Genomic DNA, 18,990 nt, shown 5'->3' on the forward strand with positions numbered 1-18,990 from the left:
GGGGGGGGAATAACACACACACACACATCCCTCCCTCAGCACAGTGTAGCACAAGACACCCTTGTCCACATTTCCAAAGATACATGGGACCAGCAGCTGCTACTGACAAGAACCTGAAGTATCAGTGGCTGTCCCAGAGCAAGTCAGTTCCAGAAGTCACTGAGAAAGGCTAGCTTTTCATCTCTGTAGAACAAGATACTGTTTTAGCCTGGCGCGCACATGCATACACACACAAGCATGTATACACACATGCATACACACACACAAGCATGTATACACACACACACACACATGCTGTGGAACAATAGTCTTATACCCTGTAAAGTTTTGTAAGTTGTACTGGTTTAATAAAATGCTGATTGGCCAGTAGCCAGGCAGGAAGTATAGGCAGAGCGACCAGAACAGGAGAATTCTGGGAAGAGAAAAGGCTGAGTTGGTAGTCATCATTCAGACACAGAGAAAGCAAGATGAGACTACCTCGCTGATAAAAGGTGCCTATGGGTTGCGACCGCTCTGAGAGTTGCAGGTCAGATATCTTGCATATCTGATATTTACAGTATGATTTATAACAGTAGCAAAATCACAGTTCTGAAGTAACAATGAAAATAATTTCATGGCTGGGGTTCATCACATGAGAATCTGTATTAAAGGGCTGCCGAATGAGGAAGATTGAGGACCACTGTTTTGGGGGAACCAATAGAAAATGACTAGTAGACCCCAAACGTGAACAGAAGTCTCACAGCCTTTTCTACTTCCTTCCTTGCCCCAAAGTAATCATTAGGTCGCTAATTATGACTCATTTTTCAGAGGGACCAGAAGCAGTTTGTGTATAAGTCCCCCTAATCTCGGAGATTGATGAGCCCTGGAGTTGGTGCTAGCAGATGCCGAGAAAGGAGGTAACTCTTGTTCTGAAGGAGTTAATCTGGGGAAATCAAGCCAGCACACCTGAGATGACTGATTAGCCATCAATTAAATGCTAATGAAATCATGATCATGTGTTGTTGACCCCTTTAGAATTCAGTGTGGGTGAGGAAAAAGGCAAAGATGGTTACTGGCTCTCCTTGGTAGCTATTAAAAAAATTGTAAAGATGTGCATGTGGTAGCCCTTTTTATTTTTAAAAATAACCAGTTTCATTTTAAGACACTTTATTATTAAATTTCATTGTAACATTAAAGAAACTACACCTACACACACACACACACACACACACACAGTTTGTAATCTTGCAACCCTTGACACACTTCACTTATCAGAGCCAAGGCTCATCTTGACTCTAACAGCCCACTCCATGCTCAGAGTGTTCAGGGAACATGAACAACCACCTCCATTATTTCGTGTTTTATATGTGCAGACAGTGACTTTGTAACAGGTGTCATGGCGGCCTTGCTTGCCATGTTCTTCCCTTCATTGTTGTGATGTATTCTCAGTGCGAGGGGTGGCTTCCTGACCGTTTGCACAGTTAAGTAACATAGCATCTTTCTTTGGTGCACAAATGTTCCCATTAGGCCACAGACCTCTGTTATGGTAAAAAACAGTGCAGATTCCTGACTGGCAGCAATGGGCAGTGGGCCACTAGACCATGGCGGGCCACAAAGGCAGCCGGTCCCAGGCAGGGAGCCATTTGGCAGGTGAGAGACAGAGACCTATAAGCACGCCATGTAGAGAAAGTGGGTATTTATGTAGTGGGTTATGGAAGGGAAAGAGAAAGGGGGGGAAGAGGAGAAGGGAGAAGAGCAGAAAGAGAGAGAAACAGATAGAGAGGAGGGAGAAAGGGGAGACGTGGGGAGAAGGGAGAGAAACAGAAAAGAAGGAAGGAAGGATTTGTGGGCATCATCTTAGGGGGAGAACCTGAGAAAGCTGGGTACTGGTCACATCCTGGGGTAACTGGTCTCTTTGTTCCTGTCCAGTGTTTGTGGTGTGGAAATACATGGTATCTCTTACAACTGTTTAAGATATTGGCAGAAGCCAGGTGGTCCTGGTGCACACCTTTAATCCCAGCACTCAGGAGGCAGAGGCAAGCTTATCTCTGTGAGTTCGAGACCAGCCTGGTCTACAAGATCTAGTTCCAGGACAGGCTCCAAAGTTACAGAGAAACCCTGTCTTGAAAAAAAAAAATGATATTGGCAGAACAGACGACAAAGTTAAGTTTTGGAAAAAATATTTAGGACCAGGGAATTGAGAGGGTTATATCTGACCTGTTTAAGGTGGATCCTTCAATTCAGCTCCCTGAAACCCACAAGAATTTTTTGGGTTTGTGAAAATATAAGTTTTAAACAAATACATTATATAAACAGTAGCATATTTATGTCAGAATGACTATGACAGATGTTTTTGCATAATGAAAAGTATCTTTAAGACTATGGGAGGCAGGGCTGGAGAGATGGCTCAGTGGTTAAGAGCATTGCTTGCTCTTCCAAAGGTCCTGAGTTCAATTCCCAGCAACCACATGGTGGCTCACAACCATCTGTAATGAGGTCTAGTGCCCTCTTCTGGCTAGCTGTATACTAAATAAATAAATAAATAAATAAATAGATAGATAGATAAATATAAAAAAAGACTATGGGAGGCAACATGAGAGAGGGAGAGAGAGAGAGAGAGAGAGAGAGAGAGAGAGAGAGAGAGAGAGATTTGGTAACTTGTATTTGTCTTCACACCTTTATAACTTGCAGGTACACACCTTAATAACTTATATTTGTATTTTACTGAAATATGTTTGATGAGGTTGTCCTTTTAAACTGACAAAACATTTCCATTGTTAAACTGCATAAGAGATCTTTGAAAATGATAAAATTTTACTTGAGTTATTGATTAAAAAATGACAGAGAACTTACTTGGTTGGCACCTAGAGCCCCTCCTCAGGGTCTTCTATGGTCGCTGAGGGTCGTATTTTTTCTTTTGCTGTTTAGTGCAAGGCCTGCCAGACTCCAGAAGATCCTGTGGGCTAAGAAATCTGTAGGAAGACAAGCCTACCTTGACCTGGGCAGCTAGGCTGTCAATTCCAATGATTCTGTCCACTGTCTGGTGATCTTCAGTTTAGATGAAAGGCAGTTTTGCCTGGTGGTCAGTGCTTGGCAGTCGAAGCCAATTTCGGATGGACATTGTTTTAGGGTACAGTGAAGGATGCCTGGGATAGGCCCTCCCTCCCACCATGCCTGAGTCCTGTTCGCATTTCCCCTTCCCCACCTGAGAAGATGAAAGCGGCCTAACCACGCAGAGAGCAGTCTCATCAGGACGTGTCTGTGCCAGCAGGTTGTGTAGCTTCTGCCCACTTGCCTGCCAGGTAAGGCGGCCTCACCTGTTGGTACTTGTGTAGCTTTGAAGAGTCGGCTGTACGCCTTGCTGATGCGAGGCCCATTCTAGCTGATTTGCTGATTCACGTTCTCCCATCTGGGATCTCCACCCACACCCCACACCCTGCACGCCACCTCTCTCGCTGAGCAGTTTAAATCCAAGGTAGACCGACTGAGCTACACTTGGGATCCGAGTTCTCTGGGTGCTTTGTTTCTCAGAGGTGCTGCAGCGAATGAACACAAACTGGGTGTCCTGACACAGTAGAAATGTATCCTTTTGCAGCTCTAGAGATAACAAGTCCAAACTCTGCATGTTTTTAGGGTATCGCGTAACTTCCAGTGATCCCTAACATTCCTTGGCTTGTAGAAACATAACTCGTCTCTTCCTCCATTTTATGCCCCCTTCTTGTCCTTATAGCAATGCATTTCTTACAAGGAAAACACTGATTAAATTTAGGGGACCCACCCTAATCCATCGTGACTCATCTTGAGTCACCTCTGCAACGTCCCCATTCCCAATTAAGATGACATTCGCAGGTTCTGGAAGGCCAAGACGTCAGCCTGTGGTTTAAAGGGCACAGTTCGACCCACTGTAGAAGGTGAGCTAGTAAGCTTTCAGTTACTATAGCGAAATTCCCGCGATAATCAGCTTATAATGAGAAAACATTTACTCAGCTTTAGAAGTCCTTGTTTGTCTTAATTTTCGTTGTGATGGAGGAAGAATTCATGACAAGGGAATTCTGGCAACAGATGGCAGGAGCAAGAAGCTGAGAAATCATGTCTCAGCCGCACAGAGGAAACAGAGAGCCAACTGGAAATAGAGCAAAGCTCTAAAGTCTAAAAGCCCCCCCCCCCCGCCCCCCGCCCAGTGACATCCTTCCTCCAGCAAGAATGTGGGTGCTAGAAGGTCTAGAACTTCCCAAAGCAGCACTACCGGGCAGGGACCAGGTTTTCAAACACAAGAGCCTGTAGGGTGCATGTCTCAAACCACCTACTACTCTCCACCATCCGTGCCCCTAGTAGGAGGTCATGGCAGAGCGACATTTTATAACCGCATGGCTACGAAGTACAAAAGGAAAAGAAAGGGGGTAAGGATAAGGGTCCCACAGTCTTCTTCAAGTGAATGTACGACCTTCTAGTGGGTCCCACCCATTAAAGACGCTACTATGTCCCAGCTCAGTCCCTAGGACTGAGCCTTCAGTTCATGAACATAGGGTGAGCCCTAATGTGCTTTGATGTTTGAATCTTTGCTACACCTTTCTCAGCACTTTCATGTATGTTTGAAATTTTCCATAATCTAAATGAAGAAAATCATTTGGCAAAATCTTTCTTTCTTTCTTGTGTTTTTGTTTTTGTTTTTTTTTTTTCAGACAGGGTTTCTCTGAAGCTTTGGAGCCTGTCCTGCAACCTATTAGACATTGTTTCTTTCAGTAATAAAGGAGGGGCTGTCAAAAGATGGCATCTATATCGTTTCTCCCAGGCTCTGGAAAATCCCCAAACAGAGGGTAGAAAGAATGTGAGAGGCAGCGAAACGGGAAGGCGTGCCGTCAAGTGCTGTTTTCTGCATGTGACCTGGCCGTTGTGCCCACCATGCCCACAGGAACTCACAGCAGTGGTGGTTACCTGCAAGCTGGGCCGGCCAACATGGCAGATGAAAGGCGGCCCCCCCTGAGCCACTCTAGACAGTTAATAGTCAATGGGGAAAGGAAGTCGTCTTTCTCAGTGGTGTAGTCACAAGTAAGTCACCCTTGCTCCAATAAATAACCCCTGCCAATGCTCGTGCAGTGAGTAGAATGATATTCATATATAATTCATATATATAATTATATAATACTCATATATTCATATATAATTATGTGGGACACTCACACATACATACACACACTCAAACACACACACACACACATATATACACTCATGCACACATACATACATATACACTCACACACATACACATACTCACATACATACACACACATATACACATACACACAAAGCATGAAAGTAAAGGGAGACTGCTGCGAATAAGAAAAGTTTGGTGCAGGGGAGATAAGGGATGGCAATGCAAGTGAATACATACAAAAAGTGTGAAAGAAGAGAATTAAAAATAATTTTTAAAAAGGTGAGACTATTTGAGGCGCTCTCAGTTTCTGTCGTAGGAGATCATTTATCAAGATGGCTCAGCAGATAAAGGCACTTGCTGCTTGATCTGAATTGGATTCCTGGGACCCACTGGCTCCCACAAATTGTCCTTTGACTTCTCCACATGAGCTACGACATGCATGTGCATACAGCCCCACCACGCACACAGTAAATAAAATAAAATTTAAAGGATTTACTTTATTTTTAATTGTGTACTGGGGGTGGATATAGGTTGTGTGCCCATGAGTGCAGGAGCCTAAAGAGGTGTCAGGTGATCCTGGGGACAGAGCTATGGCCTGTCATCAGCTGTGAGCTGCCTGAAAACAAGTACTGGGCACTGAACTAGAGGTATTTGGAAGAGCAGGATTCACTCTTAACCACTGAGCCATCTCTCTAGCCCCCAAATATACTACTACGACTAATAATAGTAATAATAATAATAATAATATAAAAAGGTCAAAACAGAGCCAAGAGGGAAGGGGCGTGGTGGCACACAACTTTAATCCCAGCACTTGGGAGACAGAGGCAGGTGAATCTCTGTGAGTTCCAGGTGAGCCTGGTCTACAGAGTGAGTTCCAGGACAGCTAGGAGTATTACACAGAGAAACCTAGTCTCAAAAAAATTTTATTTAAAAAAAAAAAGACCAAAACAGAGTTTATTGATCATGTCTGGAATTTATAGGAAGCCAAGCTGAGCTCCTTGAACAGAGCTTTTACAGCAGTGTTCCTCCAGGAAAATCGCATCGCATCATAATCCTACGAGAAGACTGCCTGGTGGCAAAAATCAGGGACGCCAAGCAAGACTGTCTGCTGTGTTAGTGCAGCAGCTTTAAGCATTTTGTGCTCTTCCCATGCGCTCGCTACAAAGTGATTGGCTTCTTCCTATAAACAGCTTTTACATTACAGGGTTCTGGAGAGAAAGGGTGGATAGGAATTTTAAAAAACACCGAGGACATGCTAAGTGCTCATTGAGCACTATTTATTTATTTATCGTTTCTTTAAAAATAATTTAAATTATTTTATGTGCCTTGGTGTGAAGGTGTCAGATCCCCTGACAGTTGTGAGCTGCCCAGTGGGTGCTGAGAACCGAACCCAGGTCCTCTGGAAGAGCAGCCGGTGCTCTTAACTGCTGAGCCGTCTCTCCAGCCCCTATTTATCAGTTTTGTTGCCACCATTGCTAGGTCTTTATGTTGAGGTAAGTGCTAGAGTCTCCCCACTCTACTCCTGAGCCCCAGCTGTAGGTTAAACCAGGGCTGGAGTGGGAAGCCAGGCAGATCCATGAAGCTTACCATGACACACACAGAAGATATTTTTAATTAAAAAGTATATATGTATTAAAATAATTAAAACGACATGTATGTATATGGCTGTTTGGCCTGCATGTGTGTCTACATATCACTTGCATGCCTGGTGCCCTCAGAAGCCAGAAGACTGTGTCTCATCTCCTGGAACCAGAGATACAGACAGTTGTGAGCCTACAAGTGGGTGCTGGGCACTGTTAACCACTAAGCCATCTCTCCAGCACCTAGAGGATAGGGTTTTGTTGTTTTGTTTTGTTTTGTTTTTATTTGTTTATTTTGTTGTTTCTTTTTCCGAGACAGGGTTTCTTTCTGTGTTTAGCCCTGACCACCTGGGAACTCCTTCTGATCAGACTGACCTTGAACTCAGAGTTCTGCTTGACTCTGTCTTGACCAACCGCTGGGATTAAAGACTTGCGCCACTACTGCCCTGCCCAAGAGGACAGTTTTGTAATTCAGTAGCCTCATATTTTAGACTCCCCCTTATACTTTTTCTTCCTTCTTCCCAGTGCTAGGGATCGAACTCTGGGCTGGCACAAATGCCAGGCAAGAATTCTTCCATTGAACATCCTCCCTAGCCTTGACCCACCTTTACTTTTCTCGACTCTGACGTGCTAATAGCAGTTCAATATGCTGATATGGGAAATATTCTCCCATATCATTAAGTTTAAAAATGTGCCGAATAGCACACCAGGCTTATACTTTAGCCCGGGTGTGTTATTTTAAAGAGTACATTCATCGTGGCCAGAAGCATAAGGAACGTTAGTGGTGCTGCCTTTCCTCTGAGGACTGGGACTGGACTGGGGGATAATGGGGAGATTACTTTTTATTTTATATTCATTCACCCCTTGAAAGTTTTCATGATGGATTTTTTTATAAATTTAAAAATAATTTATGAGAGGAAGAGAAAAATGCAATGGCTTGTTTCCATTACTAGTGTTGGCTGAATTCAAACCATTCTCCTCTCATCAAGCAAAAAAAACCCCAAACCCCTTTGAGAAAGGTAAGCATGGGCCCCCAGGCTTGTAGATTCACAATTTGTTTTAGCTTTGTAAAGGCTGGCGGGGAGAGGAGTGTTTCAAAATAGGCTTCTCTGTCTTGGCTGTCCTGGAACTCATTCTGATGGCCAGGCTGGCCTTGAACTCACTGAGATCCACGCCACCACTGCCAGGCTGCTGTTGCTTTTTGAAATGAAATTTCTAGTTTCCATGTGTGTCAGTGTGAATAGACACCATATGTGTGCAGGTGCCCTTGACCACCTGAAGAGATTGTTAGGTCCCTTGAGCTGGAGTTCTGGTGTCAGGGGTGTTGGGAACTACCTCCTCTGTGAGAGCAGCACTCTGTGAACTGCTGAGTCATCTGCCCAGCCCTACCTTCCCACTGCTCTTTAAAATTTCTTCTCCTTTTTTTTTTTTTGAGTCCTAGTCTCAGTCTGTAGCCCTGGCTCGTCTGGATTTCCCTGTGTAGATTCTCCTGCCTCCACCAGGGATTAAAGGCTTGTATCACCACACCAATATGGCTTACTTATTTGTTGAGATAGGGTCTCACTAGGCAGTCATCAATTTGGTGGCCATCCTCCTGCCTCAGAGAGTGCTGTGAGTTCTGGCATGAGTTACCCCCACAAGACTTTACCTTATGGGGGTACAAGCTTATTAAAGGCTTTGAGATGCTACAATAAAGAAACTGTTTTTCTTTTATTCCATAGACTTCTGTCTTATGATATACCGGTTTTGGGGAGAGCTTATGCCAATTTGAGAAAAGGTGTCTTGGTCTTAGGTAAACTGAAGGAGCGCTTTACTTAATGTATTGCAGACATGCCTGCTGATGTACTGGGACAGTATGAGGTCTTGAATTCTGACATACCTGGGTCCAAAGCCTGGGCTTTCTCCTCAGCTGGCTGAGTGCAAACTCTCAGTGTGCTCAAATATGAAGAGAGAGGCACAGCCCCCTCCTGAGCGTGTTTTCGGGTTAAATGAGATTAGCATCTGGGTGTAGAAAGTACCAAGGCCGGTTCCCTTGTTTTCACCATTATCTTCTTGGAGTTACCAAAGCTGTTTTTGTTTTGGCACACCCACAAATACCCTGACAGACAAGTCACAATATGGTCCCTTTATCAGAGAATGATGCTTTCGGGATCTGCCAGTTACCAGACTATGAGGTGATAGTTCTTGCAATTGCTATGGCTCCATTTCCATCTCATTTTACCTCTGTTTACAGAGTTCTGACTCAATAGCATGCATCTTACACAAAATTCTGCCCATAGGCTGACTGTAGGAGGCAGCTGAGCATCCCGTTTTCCTAGACTGGAGTCTGCAGGTTATATTAGAAGTACATGCTAGTTCTCTTGCTCCAGGCTCTCCCAGCTTCTGCTCCAGGTAACCAACCGTTCACTTGTCCGTTGATTCAATGTTGATAACCTAAACCCAGCAGAATCAAATGTGGGGGGTTCAGCCTGAAGGTGTATGCTTAGGTATCTTCCTTTCAAAGCAACCTTTGCATTACATTCTTGCAATCCAGCCACCAAGTGTTATTTACCTCCTTCAGCACCCAGGCTCAGGCCGACTTAACTCAGGAAGTAATAACAAAAGGAATCCTACTGATCTCTCAGGCAGAGCCTCAGAAGAGTCTCCCAGTCCGCTTTGCCTCTCCCTCCTCCTGGGTGTGTCTGCCTGAGAAGGCAGTGAGTAACCTGCACTTTGTTCCCCCTCGTCTTGGCCCTTCCCACCCAGACAAGAGGACTGAGTGGCAGGCAGACAGGCAGACAGCCGGAGTCCTGTTGAAGCATGCACGGAGTACACTTCTACCCGCACCCATTCCCAGGACCCCTCGTCACCACCACCTCCTTGAACCGGGAGGACCCAGAGCCCGGGCCAGGGTTCCCAGGGGGATTCTGCTCACAGTGGTAAGGGCTACCTGCAATCGGATCTCTCCACGGACCTTGTTTTCCTTGTGTTGGCTTTCCCGTTCAATTGTGATGAGGTGGGCGTGTTTTTGAGAGGTGTTCTGTTTGGTTAGTTTTCAGTGGTCCCGAGACAAAGAAATGTCTTTCTCTGGCCTAGTTTATTAGAACTTGTAACCCGATAGCCTGACTTACAACAAAACTTAACATACTCAGGACTTCTGATAGTATAACTTAGCCTTTTGGCCTTGTGGAGACTATCCATGCCAAACCTCACCCCCCACCTCTCCACTCCCCTACACCTCCCCCCCCCCACCTCCTCTTCCAAATTGCTCACCAAATAACCAAATAGGTTTTGAGAAAACTGTGCTAAGGGCTTGTGGTCATTTTAATGTGTGGGCCCTTCTGACTAAAGTGTACACCTGATTATTACTATAGCTTTAAAGAAAACCAACATGACATTTTGTCTGAAAAGCAAAGAGAAAAATCTATTTTAAAAGGTTTTACTCTGGAGAGGTGACCTGAGGTGGTGTTCCGGGGTGGGGGGTGGGGTGGAAAAGGTCTTCTTAAGAGATAAGTGAGTTTAATTAAATTTATGTGAGCACGGAAGTATTAAAGTGGCAACAGTCCAGGAAGAGAAAGGGCTAGCGTTTGATGTGAACCTCGTGTGTCTTTAAGGGGAGAAAACGGAGATCTTTGTATTGTATGCTGAGGACTCTGAGAGAGGAGGGTCGCCAGACAGATGGAGGAAGCTGGGAAGCAGGTTTCTTGTGCGGGATTCGGGCCAAGAGCTTCTCTCTCCAGGCTGTGGGTGAGAGAGTCATTTAGAGCAATCAAGTTGCTCACTGTTCGCATCGGCTGGGCTTCAGATCTTCTGAAAACAAGCCACAGAATCACTGGCGTGGGGCCGAATAAAACCACTGCCTCTGTTTCCCTGGCCCCATCTAAACCTGAATATATAGGAGAGGGAAAAAGAAACAAAAAACAAAAATGTTTGAAAGGCAAGACAAAGAGCAAGGGGTAAATTTAATTCGATCACACTAGGACTGTGTATTGGAGACGTGCTATTCTCCTCAGAGCCCCGAGGAATTACCTCGTGATTACATTAGAGTGGGGGAAGATGCCGAGCTAAGAGGCAGGCAGAATAGGAACTGTGATAGAAACTGCGCTAAGCAGAGGCTCCCTGCGTGATGCATGTGGATAGCTGGCTCGTGCCCAGGTGCCTCTCACTGCATCGTTCTTTGGCACCTTGGAGCAGGCAGCACCAGGATTCTGCGTAAGGAGCTGCCTAAATTGAGCAAACCTGAGTTTTCATGCAGCAATGAATAGCTTTGGGGAAAAAAAAATATGAAGGCGGGAGAGCACTTGAGCATAAAGTTGGTGTGTGAGAGCGGAGGGGGTGGGGCGCTGGATGAAAAGCCTCTTAAGAGGGTTTGGGCTCCTGCTCCAGTCTGCAGGAATCCCTGCGAGCCTCCTGCTGAAGAGAGTCGTTGGCTTGTCTTCATCGTCATTATCTGTGTTCCTGGGGTGATAATGCCAGGTGTTTGCTTCCTTATCCAAGTGGCTTCCCCTTGGCTAATTAAAAGCTGGAACTAACTGAAGGCCTCCCAATCAGTCAGCTCTTCGCCCTGAGAAATGAGTGAGGCACTTGTGTGAGAAGTGGAGGGAGAAACACTGTGCCGGGGCGGCTTTACCTGGCAATCCCTAGTTTAAATCTAGGACTGTTCATTTGTGACAGAGAGCAAGTGGACGCGTACCGAGCTGTCCCCTGCCCTGCAGAACACCGAGGACTGTTCCGTTCTGGCTTTGCAAGCATTTGCACACTGAATGTTTTGTGTGATAAGATGATACCACTCTCCCTACCAAACCTGGAACTCTGGGGCGGCATACCTTCTGGAAGAGAGTGGTTGATGGTTCCTCCCGTTGGTGCCCTAACGTCCTCTCGGCTTTTGTCTTGAAACAAAATGGATGCAATGCTTGCTTAACTACGCTTTTCTGAGGCATCTTCATGGCAAACTTAGAGCATCTCTTACTATTTATTCTCTTGGATTTGGCCCTCTTGGTGGTTGGTATTGTAAGCAGCGGTCCTACCCGGCAGGTTGTAAACTAGACTTACAAACCCTGGGACAAATAGTTGAGGTGCCTATTTAACATATCAAACCCAGCCTAGCCAAATCTGCGAAGTCCCTGCAAAAGCCAACAAGGAGACCAGTCCCATATGTAAAAGCAAAGAGCCTTTATTTTAATCAAGTTTGCAAACTCGGTCTCTTCGCATGTCAGACATATTGGAATAACTGGAGAGCCCTGAGCTCAATTAGAATTGGGTTTTTATAGTAGTAAAGGTGGGGGTGAGGGGTTTCTGAGGTTCAGAACTCCTGATTGACCAACATTTGTCTAGGGGTGTCCTGGTGAATGTGCACTGACAGGTGGTCCTATCTACAGTGATTGGAATGTTAGGCATTTCCTTTCAATGTTCTGTTTTTGGGGCAGTGGTCTGGTCCTGCAACCAGGTGTTGCCTTAGGATAAACTACTGTGACTCAGGCCTCTAATTAAATTTATCAGGGCCAGAGTTCTCCTCTGCCAGGTGATAATGGTTGGAATTAAAGAACTTCCTTTGGGTGACCTGTCCATACTTAGCTTATCTTGGCTGGCCCCCACAGCCACCAGGTTTTTCCAGCACCCCTCAGTCCCTACCTGGACTGTCCTTCCTCCAGAGAGAGGCTCTTCCCTATATAATCCAGCCATTTTGGTTACCAGCCCTTTTTATACCTTTGCTCTCTTGGTTACTGTCCTCCTCTCTCACCTCTCTCTTCTCCTCCGCCTCTCCCCACATGGCCCAGCTCAGCTCAGAGTTATGTACCCTCTGAATTTTCCCTGATGTCCCTTGCCTCTGGCTATGCTTTTCTTTTGGCTTACAATAAACTTTCTCCTCTACCATACCTAAGAGAACTCATAGCCTTTCCTTTCCTTTTCTTTCTTTCTTCTTTGTTTTTTTTTTTTTTTAAATAAGCCAGAGCTAGTCTATGTATGTACTCCTCTAGACAGCTTTGCTTTTGAGAAAGGTATACCTTCCCCTTCCTGCTTGAAGAATTAACTCCAAAGAGCCTTTAGGAACTTCCTAGTTGATCCTACTCATCTGTTAAACTGTTCTGCTTGCTGGAATTCTTTCTTCTTCCGCCCCACGCTGACTAGACCTCACAAGTAGGTATTTAAGGCATTCAAGTGGCAGTGGTGATGGCATTCTCCAAAAGGTCACGGTGATTTTTCTAAAAAAACAAAACAAAATAGAAGCCACACCTTATTGTATAAGAACTGCTTCTAAGTCTCAGGCCGCGCACGTACGTGTTGGAACCCAGATCGGGAAAAACAGTTGTAGATGTAGTCAACATAGTTTTTGCATGTTTCCTAAGTGGTGACAATGGGCAAGTGTGAGTGACCTAGGGAGTCAGGGCTAGCTGAGGCAGCAGCCCTTAGCTAAAGTATAGTAGCCATCAGCCTGTAATCTTTAGCAAGTTCCAGGTTCCTGCTTCTCTGGACTCCTTGCAGTTCTTACGTGTTACCTTTGCCGTGTAACGTTTATTCTCGTGCTCCTCATGTGATGGTTGTGCATGTGTTCTGAGGATGTAGCAATGTCACATCCCAAGCCAAGCAGAGACACTGCAGAGAGATAGGTTTGCCCTGACCAGATACTCACGTCTTCCACATCTTCCGATGCCCCAAACCATGATATACATGGTGCCGGAAGCAGCCAGATTGCTTCTGCTCTGGTGCAAGCAAGGCTGAGGTCAGAAGGATTTTAAGCAGTGCGTGCATGCGTGTGCAAGCACGGGCAGAAGTAGAAATAGGAATGAAGCTTTAATGTGAGAGCCTTGTATCTTTTCTAGATAAAACTCATAATGATACAGCCCTTGCTTAGATTCACACGTGGCTGGAGCTGACATTCCCCCCACCCCACTTCGTTCTGTGTAATAAATTGATTGCAAAAAAAAAAATGGGTTCTGTCATTCTCTTTGAATCTCTTCCATTGCAGCATGATTTGGGACTCCTTTTACCAAGTGGTGCTGTTTCTTTTTCCCAGACTTTCCACCGAAGCTTGCCTTCCTTGCTTGCGCTGGCCAGTAACATACAGAAGTAAAGGTGTGTGTTCCCTACTCCAGATCTTGGGAGACCTCATATACCTGCGCTTGCATCTCTTGAAACAGATGCTCCTTGGATGGTCTTTAGTGGCTCAGAGACCCACTTCCACCAGCTGAGCTGTCCAGACACTTGAATGGCCCAGCCAAGATGAGCCAAGCCACAGAATGATGACAAACGCTTGTTGATTTAAGCTAGAATGCAGATGGGTTTATTATGCAACCCACAACCAACTGATGCATTTGGTCTGCCTGGACTTGGTTCCTGAGCACATTTTCGAATCAACTAATGTCATCACAGACTTGATTTGGTCAGCACATGGAGTTCTGTTAGATTGGTGTTGGGTGAGACGTCCTCAGTTCTTAGGATTGTTACTACCCCCGGGTTGGTTTTTAACAACAGGCTTGTGTCTATTGCCAGTATTTCATCAAATATTGTTTGATATTTGTTTTGATCGGACATATAAGTATTGATGGAGATTTAGAATCTAATGTGCAAAGCTCTGGTGATTGGCCAAGAATAAAAGCTAGTAACCGGAAAAAAAAAAAAAAGCTAGTAACTGGTGGGTTTTGCCAATCCACAGAACTGTCATTACTGCAAATGCAGTGACTGCAGTTTTTCCAGTACTTAAGCAAGTAACATTTGGTGCTTCAGAATTTGTTACTGACTCTACTTTTAGCTGCAGAAATCATTTTATTATTATCTTCAGGAAAAAGCACATTGGCCCTGATGCTGGATGGAAAAAAAATCACAGGTGCAGTTGATAATTACAATTATGTAATCTTGACCTCGTGTTCTCTGCGGACTAGAACACAACATGAACTCAAGAGTCTTGGACATTAGGAAGGCAATGGGACTCCAAATTTATGGGGTAATAAAGAAAACTATCAGAGATGTCTCTTTTTTATTACATGTTAAGGAAAAGCAAAAACTATTTGAACTCTTAGACTACAGGTAAACTAGTATTGTGTTGGGCGATTCGGTTGTTGCGCAAACTACAAGCTAGGCATCCTTTAATCCCAGTCCTGGGGCTGGCAGGTATCTGTGAGTTCGGGACCAGTCTGGTCTACATAATGAGTTATAAGCCAGCCATGGCTACATAGAGGAGGAACCCTATCTCAAAAAAAAAAAAAAAAATCAATACAACTACAGCATCCCTGTGGTGTACAATACTGCCCATTTCCTCGCCCCTCTACAGGCTGAACCAGGGATCCAGCTAATTCTAGGCTGAGCTCAGATGGGAGTAGCTTTGCCACCCATGCCCCTCATTCTATTCTCCCTGCTAGTGAAAGCACACACACACACACACATATATAATATATACATATATTATATATATATATATATATACACACACACACACACACACACACACACACACACACACACACACACACATATATAATATATACATATATTATATATATATATATATATATACACACACACACACACACACATACACTCATGGTGATGGCAAAGACTATGGTGTTCCATTTCCAGCTTCTAATTGTGTCCTCAATCTCATACTATTCTAGTACTCAAAGCATCTCACATGACCAAGTCTAGTGTCAAAGGTCAGGGAAATAGATCTGCTTTCTTAGCGTGGGAAATGGTAGTAGGATTACTACCTACTAGCAGGTAGTAGGGCGTGTGAAGGAATCATACCATTTCCTTTGGAATGGATCATGGAGTTATAGTTGGGTCCCTGAGTGGCCAAGAGGCAGGGAAGTGCTCACCTTTGGAGCCAATCTGTTTGCTCCTGGTAATGTGGAAGTAGCATTTGATCTTGTATGATCTACTGAATGAGATTTCAAAGGAAAGGAATGCTGCAGAGAATTGACTGAAATCTCTATGGAGTGTCCTGTAAACCATGCAGGTCACTTGGTGCGCTGTCTCCTCTCCAACTCCTGGAGAAGGGTGACATCAGGTGACATCAGTTACTCTAGGTCCTCCGACATACCTTAGTTATCATTTATTTTCTCTGGTGAAAAATAACCGGTTCTCTGGCTTCGAACTCAGAGATCCCCCTGCCTCTGTCTCCCAAATGCTGGAATTAAAGGTGCCACCCAGTTTAAGGAGAATGTGGCCCACAGAATCAACTAAGCAGGGCTCATAGGGGCTCACAGAGATTGAAACAGCAGTCACAGAGACTTCATGGGTCTGAGCTAGCTCCTCTGCAAATATATTATGCTTGTTAGCTTGGTATTTCTGTGGGACTCCTAACAATGAGAGTAGGGGTGTCTCTGACTTTTTCGCCTGCCCTTGAGACCCTTTTCTCCTACTGGGTTGCCTCACCCAGCCCTGAGAAGAGGGTTTGTGCCCAGTCTTATTTTAACTTGTTATGCTGTGTTTGCTTGATATCTTTGGGAGGCCTGCTCTTTTCTGAAGGGAAACAGAGGAGGAGTGGATCTGGAGGAGAGGAGTGGTTGGGGCAAGGCTAGGAGGAGTAAGGGGGAGGGGAAACTGGTCAGAATGTATTGTATAAGAGAAGAATGTGTATGTGTGTGTGTGTGTGAGAGAGAGAGAGAGAGAGACAGAGAGAGACAGAGAGAGAAGTAACCAGTTTCTATTTAGTCTTGTTGTTGGGGTCTTATTACATCTTCTAATCCAGCGTTGCTGTGGCTCAAATGTTTTGGTGCATGTCTATTTCTGAGAGTTCATCTTTCCTTCTTTAACTGTGGCCTGAGCCTCCTGTTGAGATAGGAAATCAGTGTTTTAATATAGGATTGTGGTTCATAAATATTGTCCAGGGTAGAGACCACATTGTACACTGTTACTAAGAACACTGACAGCGTTTTCTTTCAGGCTACTAGTTGATGGGCTTTGCATCCATGTGTTGCATCAGATCTACCTCATAGCTCAGCACAACTGAGGTGCAAAGGATCACACCTAGTGGCCAGCTCAGAGGAGCTTTAGCTTTGAGACAGGGTCTCACTATATAGGCCTAGCTGGTATTGAACTCACAGACATCTGCCTGCCTTTGCCTCCCAAGTGCTAGTTTGCACCACTTGACCCACCCTCTATCTTATTTTAAGACGAGGTCCCTCATTGAAACAAAACACCTTCATTTTGGCTGGGCTGGCCAGCCAGGGAGCTCCAGAAATCACAACATTCCCCTGCCCCATGCATGTATTGCAGGAATGTGTGACAGTGCCTGGTGTGTGTGTGTGTGTGTTTGTGTGTGTGTGTGTGTGTGTGTGTGTGGTGTGGTGTGGTGTGTAGTTGCTGGATTCAAACCCAGGTCCTTTCGCTTGTCCAGAAAGCAGCCTTACTCACAGTGCACTCTCTCCCAGCCCTCTTAGCTCTTGCTTGGCAATCTGCTGTGGCCTTGTTTCACAGAAAGCTTATGGGATAATATTACCTACTTACTGCTATTATCTCCTAAGAAGCTCCGCCTTCCTTCTGTCTGAGCTCCGTGGGAAATAAGGAAGTTGAGCAAGGAGGTGTGTTTGACACCGTGAGATTTCCACTCCACAGTGTAAGGAAAGACGTCTGGATTAAACATAGGTCATTTCTACAGTGTATTTCCCAAAACCTTTTCGTTGACATCTTAATCACAGATATGAATGGGAAGTGGGAACTGTTTTAGAGCGCCTGGACACTGCTTCTTTGTGTATTTTCTAAGTAGTAGTACCTGGCTTTTCTGTTGCCAGGTGACATGTACAGCCATCGTGTGCCATGCTTCTTTAACAGACTATCTTATTTCTATTTTATGTTGGGGGGGGACTTGATTTAATTAAACAACTTATTTAAACCAATTTGTGGGAGGCATTGAGAGCATTAGGGCAGGCTTTTCTAGTGATGTTGTTTGTTAAATTAGCACCCACAAATTATCAGATCATTACCCTGGCCCAGAACACGCAGAATGTACTGTAACTACAGAATCCTCTGATTATCTTGGAGAGATGGTTTTCTGGTGATGTCTTTGCTGAAACTTCATGTCTCTCAAATAGGCTGATACTACACTGTGTGCTGTGGTTTTAGCAATATCTTAACATCCACCTCCTCCTTCATGCTTCATACCATGCCTGGCTTGCTTTCCATGAAAACTCGGGACTCGCATAATGATATGTAAATGAGCGGTCATTCGGTGGGTGGCAGGATGGTTACATGCCAAGAGAACTGCCTCCAGCACCAAGGAAAAGAGGCTTCTTCCCGGGAAATTTCTGCGCCTGGCAAGGGCAGGGAAGGGTTAATGTTCTCTCCCAGAGCGGGAGGGATTTGGATCTGGATCTCAGCAGAGCTGCCTGAATCACATTCTCCCTGCTACTATAGCAACAGGTTGAGAAATTCTGCCAGCATTGTCGCCTGCCTGCCCACTGAAAATGCCTGATTGGCGGGCCACTTCATTGTCTGGGGACAGCTGCTCTCTGTGATGTTTCAAGGAAGCAACTCTTGGAAGAAGCCAAACGGTTAATGCAAGTATAGAGCTAAGAATCACGGGCAGGCAGAAAGTAATCTTATTTTGATTGGAGGGACTTTGCCAATCCTTTGTCTCTTGAAGAGGTGTGAGGTGGGGCAAGAGTGGAGGTTTGATTTGTAGCCAGCAGAGCCTCTCTCCATTTTCAACGAGGCATTTCTTTTGAGAAACACCTCATGGCCATTCTCTCTGTTAGCATACAGGTATGGATAGGCAAAGCTCCTGAGGAGACGCAGGGTGTGCCAGGATGTGGGGTGTCCCTCCGCAGTTATCAGGCCTTTTGACTGGTATGCTGCCTTCGTTGTTTATTGACAAGAGCTAAATGGGAATGAGAAATGGAGTTCTTTTTTTCTGGATGGGGGGTGTTGTGATGGGAACATTGGGGAGGAAAGTCAGTGAGGGTATTGACTTCAGGGGAAGTTTCACAAACAAAAATGCCCAACCTGTTACTCTAGGCTGCAGCGTAGGGTCTCTTCCAGGGGCAAGGAAACCTTAGGTATGGGAATAATCAGAATTTGGAGCTAATCGTAGTTCCTTCTGGGATAATGAATGAAATTAGTAAACCTGAATCTAAAAAAAAATTGTTATGTGTGTTTGTGATTTGTCTTTACCTCTTGTGTGCCTGGGGCATGGAGGCCAGAGGTGGGCATCAGATTCCCTTGGACTGGAGATGATTATGAGCTGGGAATCGAACCCAGGTCTTCTGAAGAGCAGCCAAGTATGAACTTTAGCAGTTATTTGAATTAATTGATCTAGTGCTAGTCTATAGAGAAATCTACTTGGTTCATTGTCTGTATCTGGTT

General features: G+C 45.0%; 1 protein-coding gene across 6 annotated transcripts in view; it reads left to right on the forward strand.

Annotated features, from left to right (window-relative positions):
* The window catches only part of Ston2 (stonin 2), a 166,312-nt gene that overhangs the window by 75,740 nt on the left and 71,582 nt on the right, over positions 1–18,990 (forward strand). The window contains exon 1 of one of the 6 annotated variants that reach the window (XM_050152391.1): positions 9,475–9,632. The exons of the other annotated variants lie outside the window; for them this stretch is intronic. The gene's annotated coding sequence lies outside the window, so the exon portion shown is untranslated. Of the gene's footprint in view, positions 1–9,474; positions 9,633–18,990 lie in introns of those variants that run through there. 6 annotated transcript variants of the gene reach the window in all.

Source organism: Alexandromys fortis, unplaced genomic scaffold (assembly GCF_014885135.2).
Source record: "Alexandromys fortis isolate MF-2015 unplaced genomic scaffold, M_Fortis_MF-2015_v1.1 scaffold_47, whole genome shotgun sequence".
Lineage (NCBI taxonomy): Eukaryota > Metazoa > Chordata > Mammalia > Rodentia > Cricetidae > Alexandromys > Alexandromys fortis.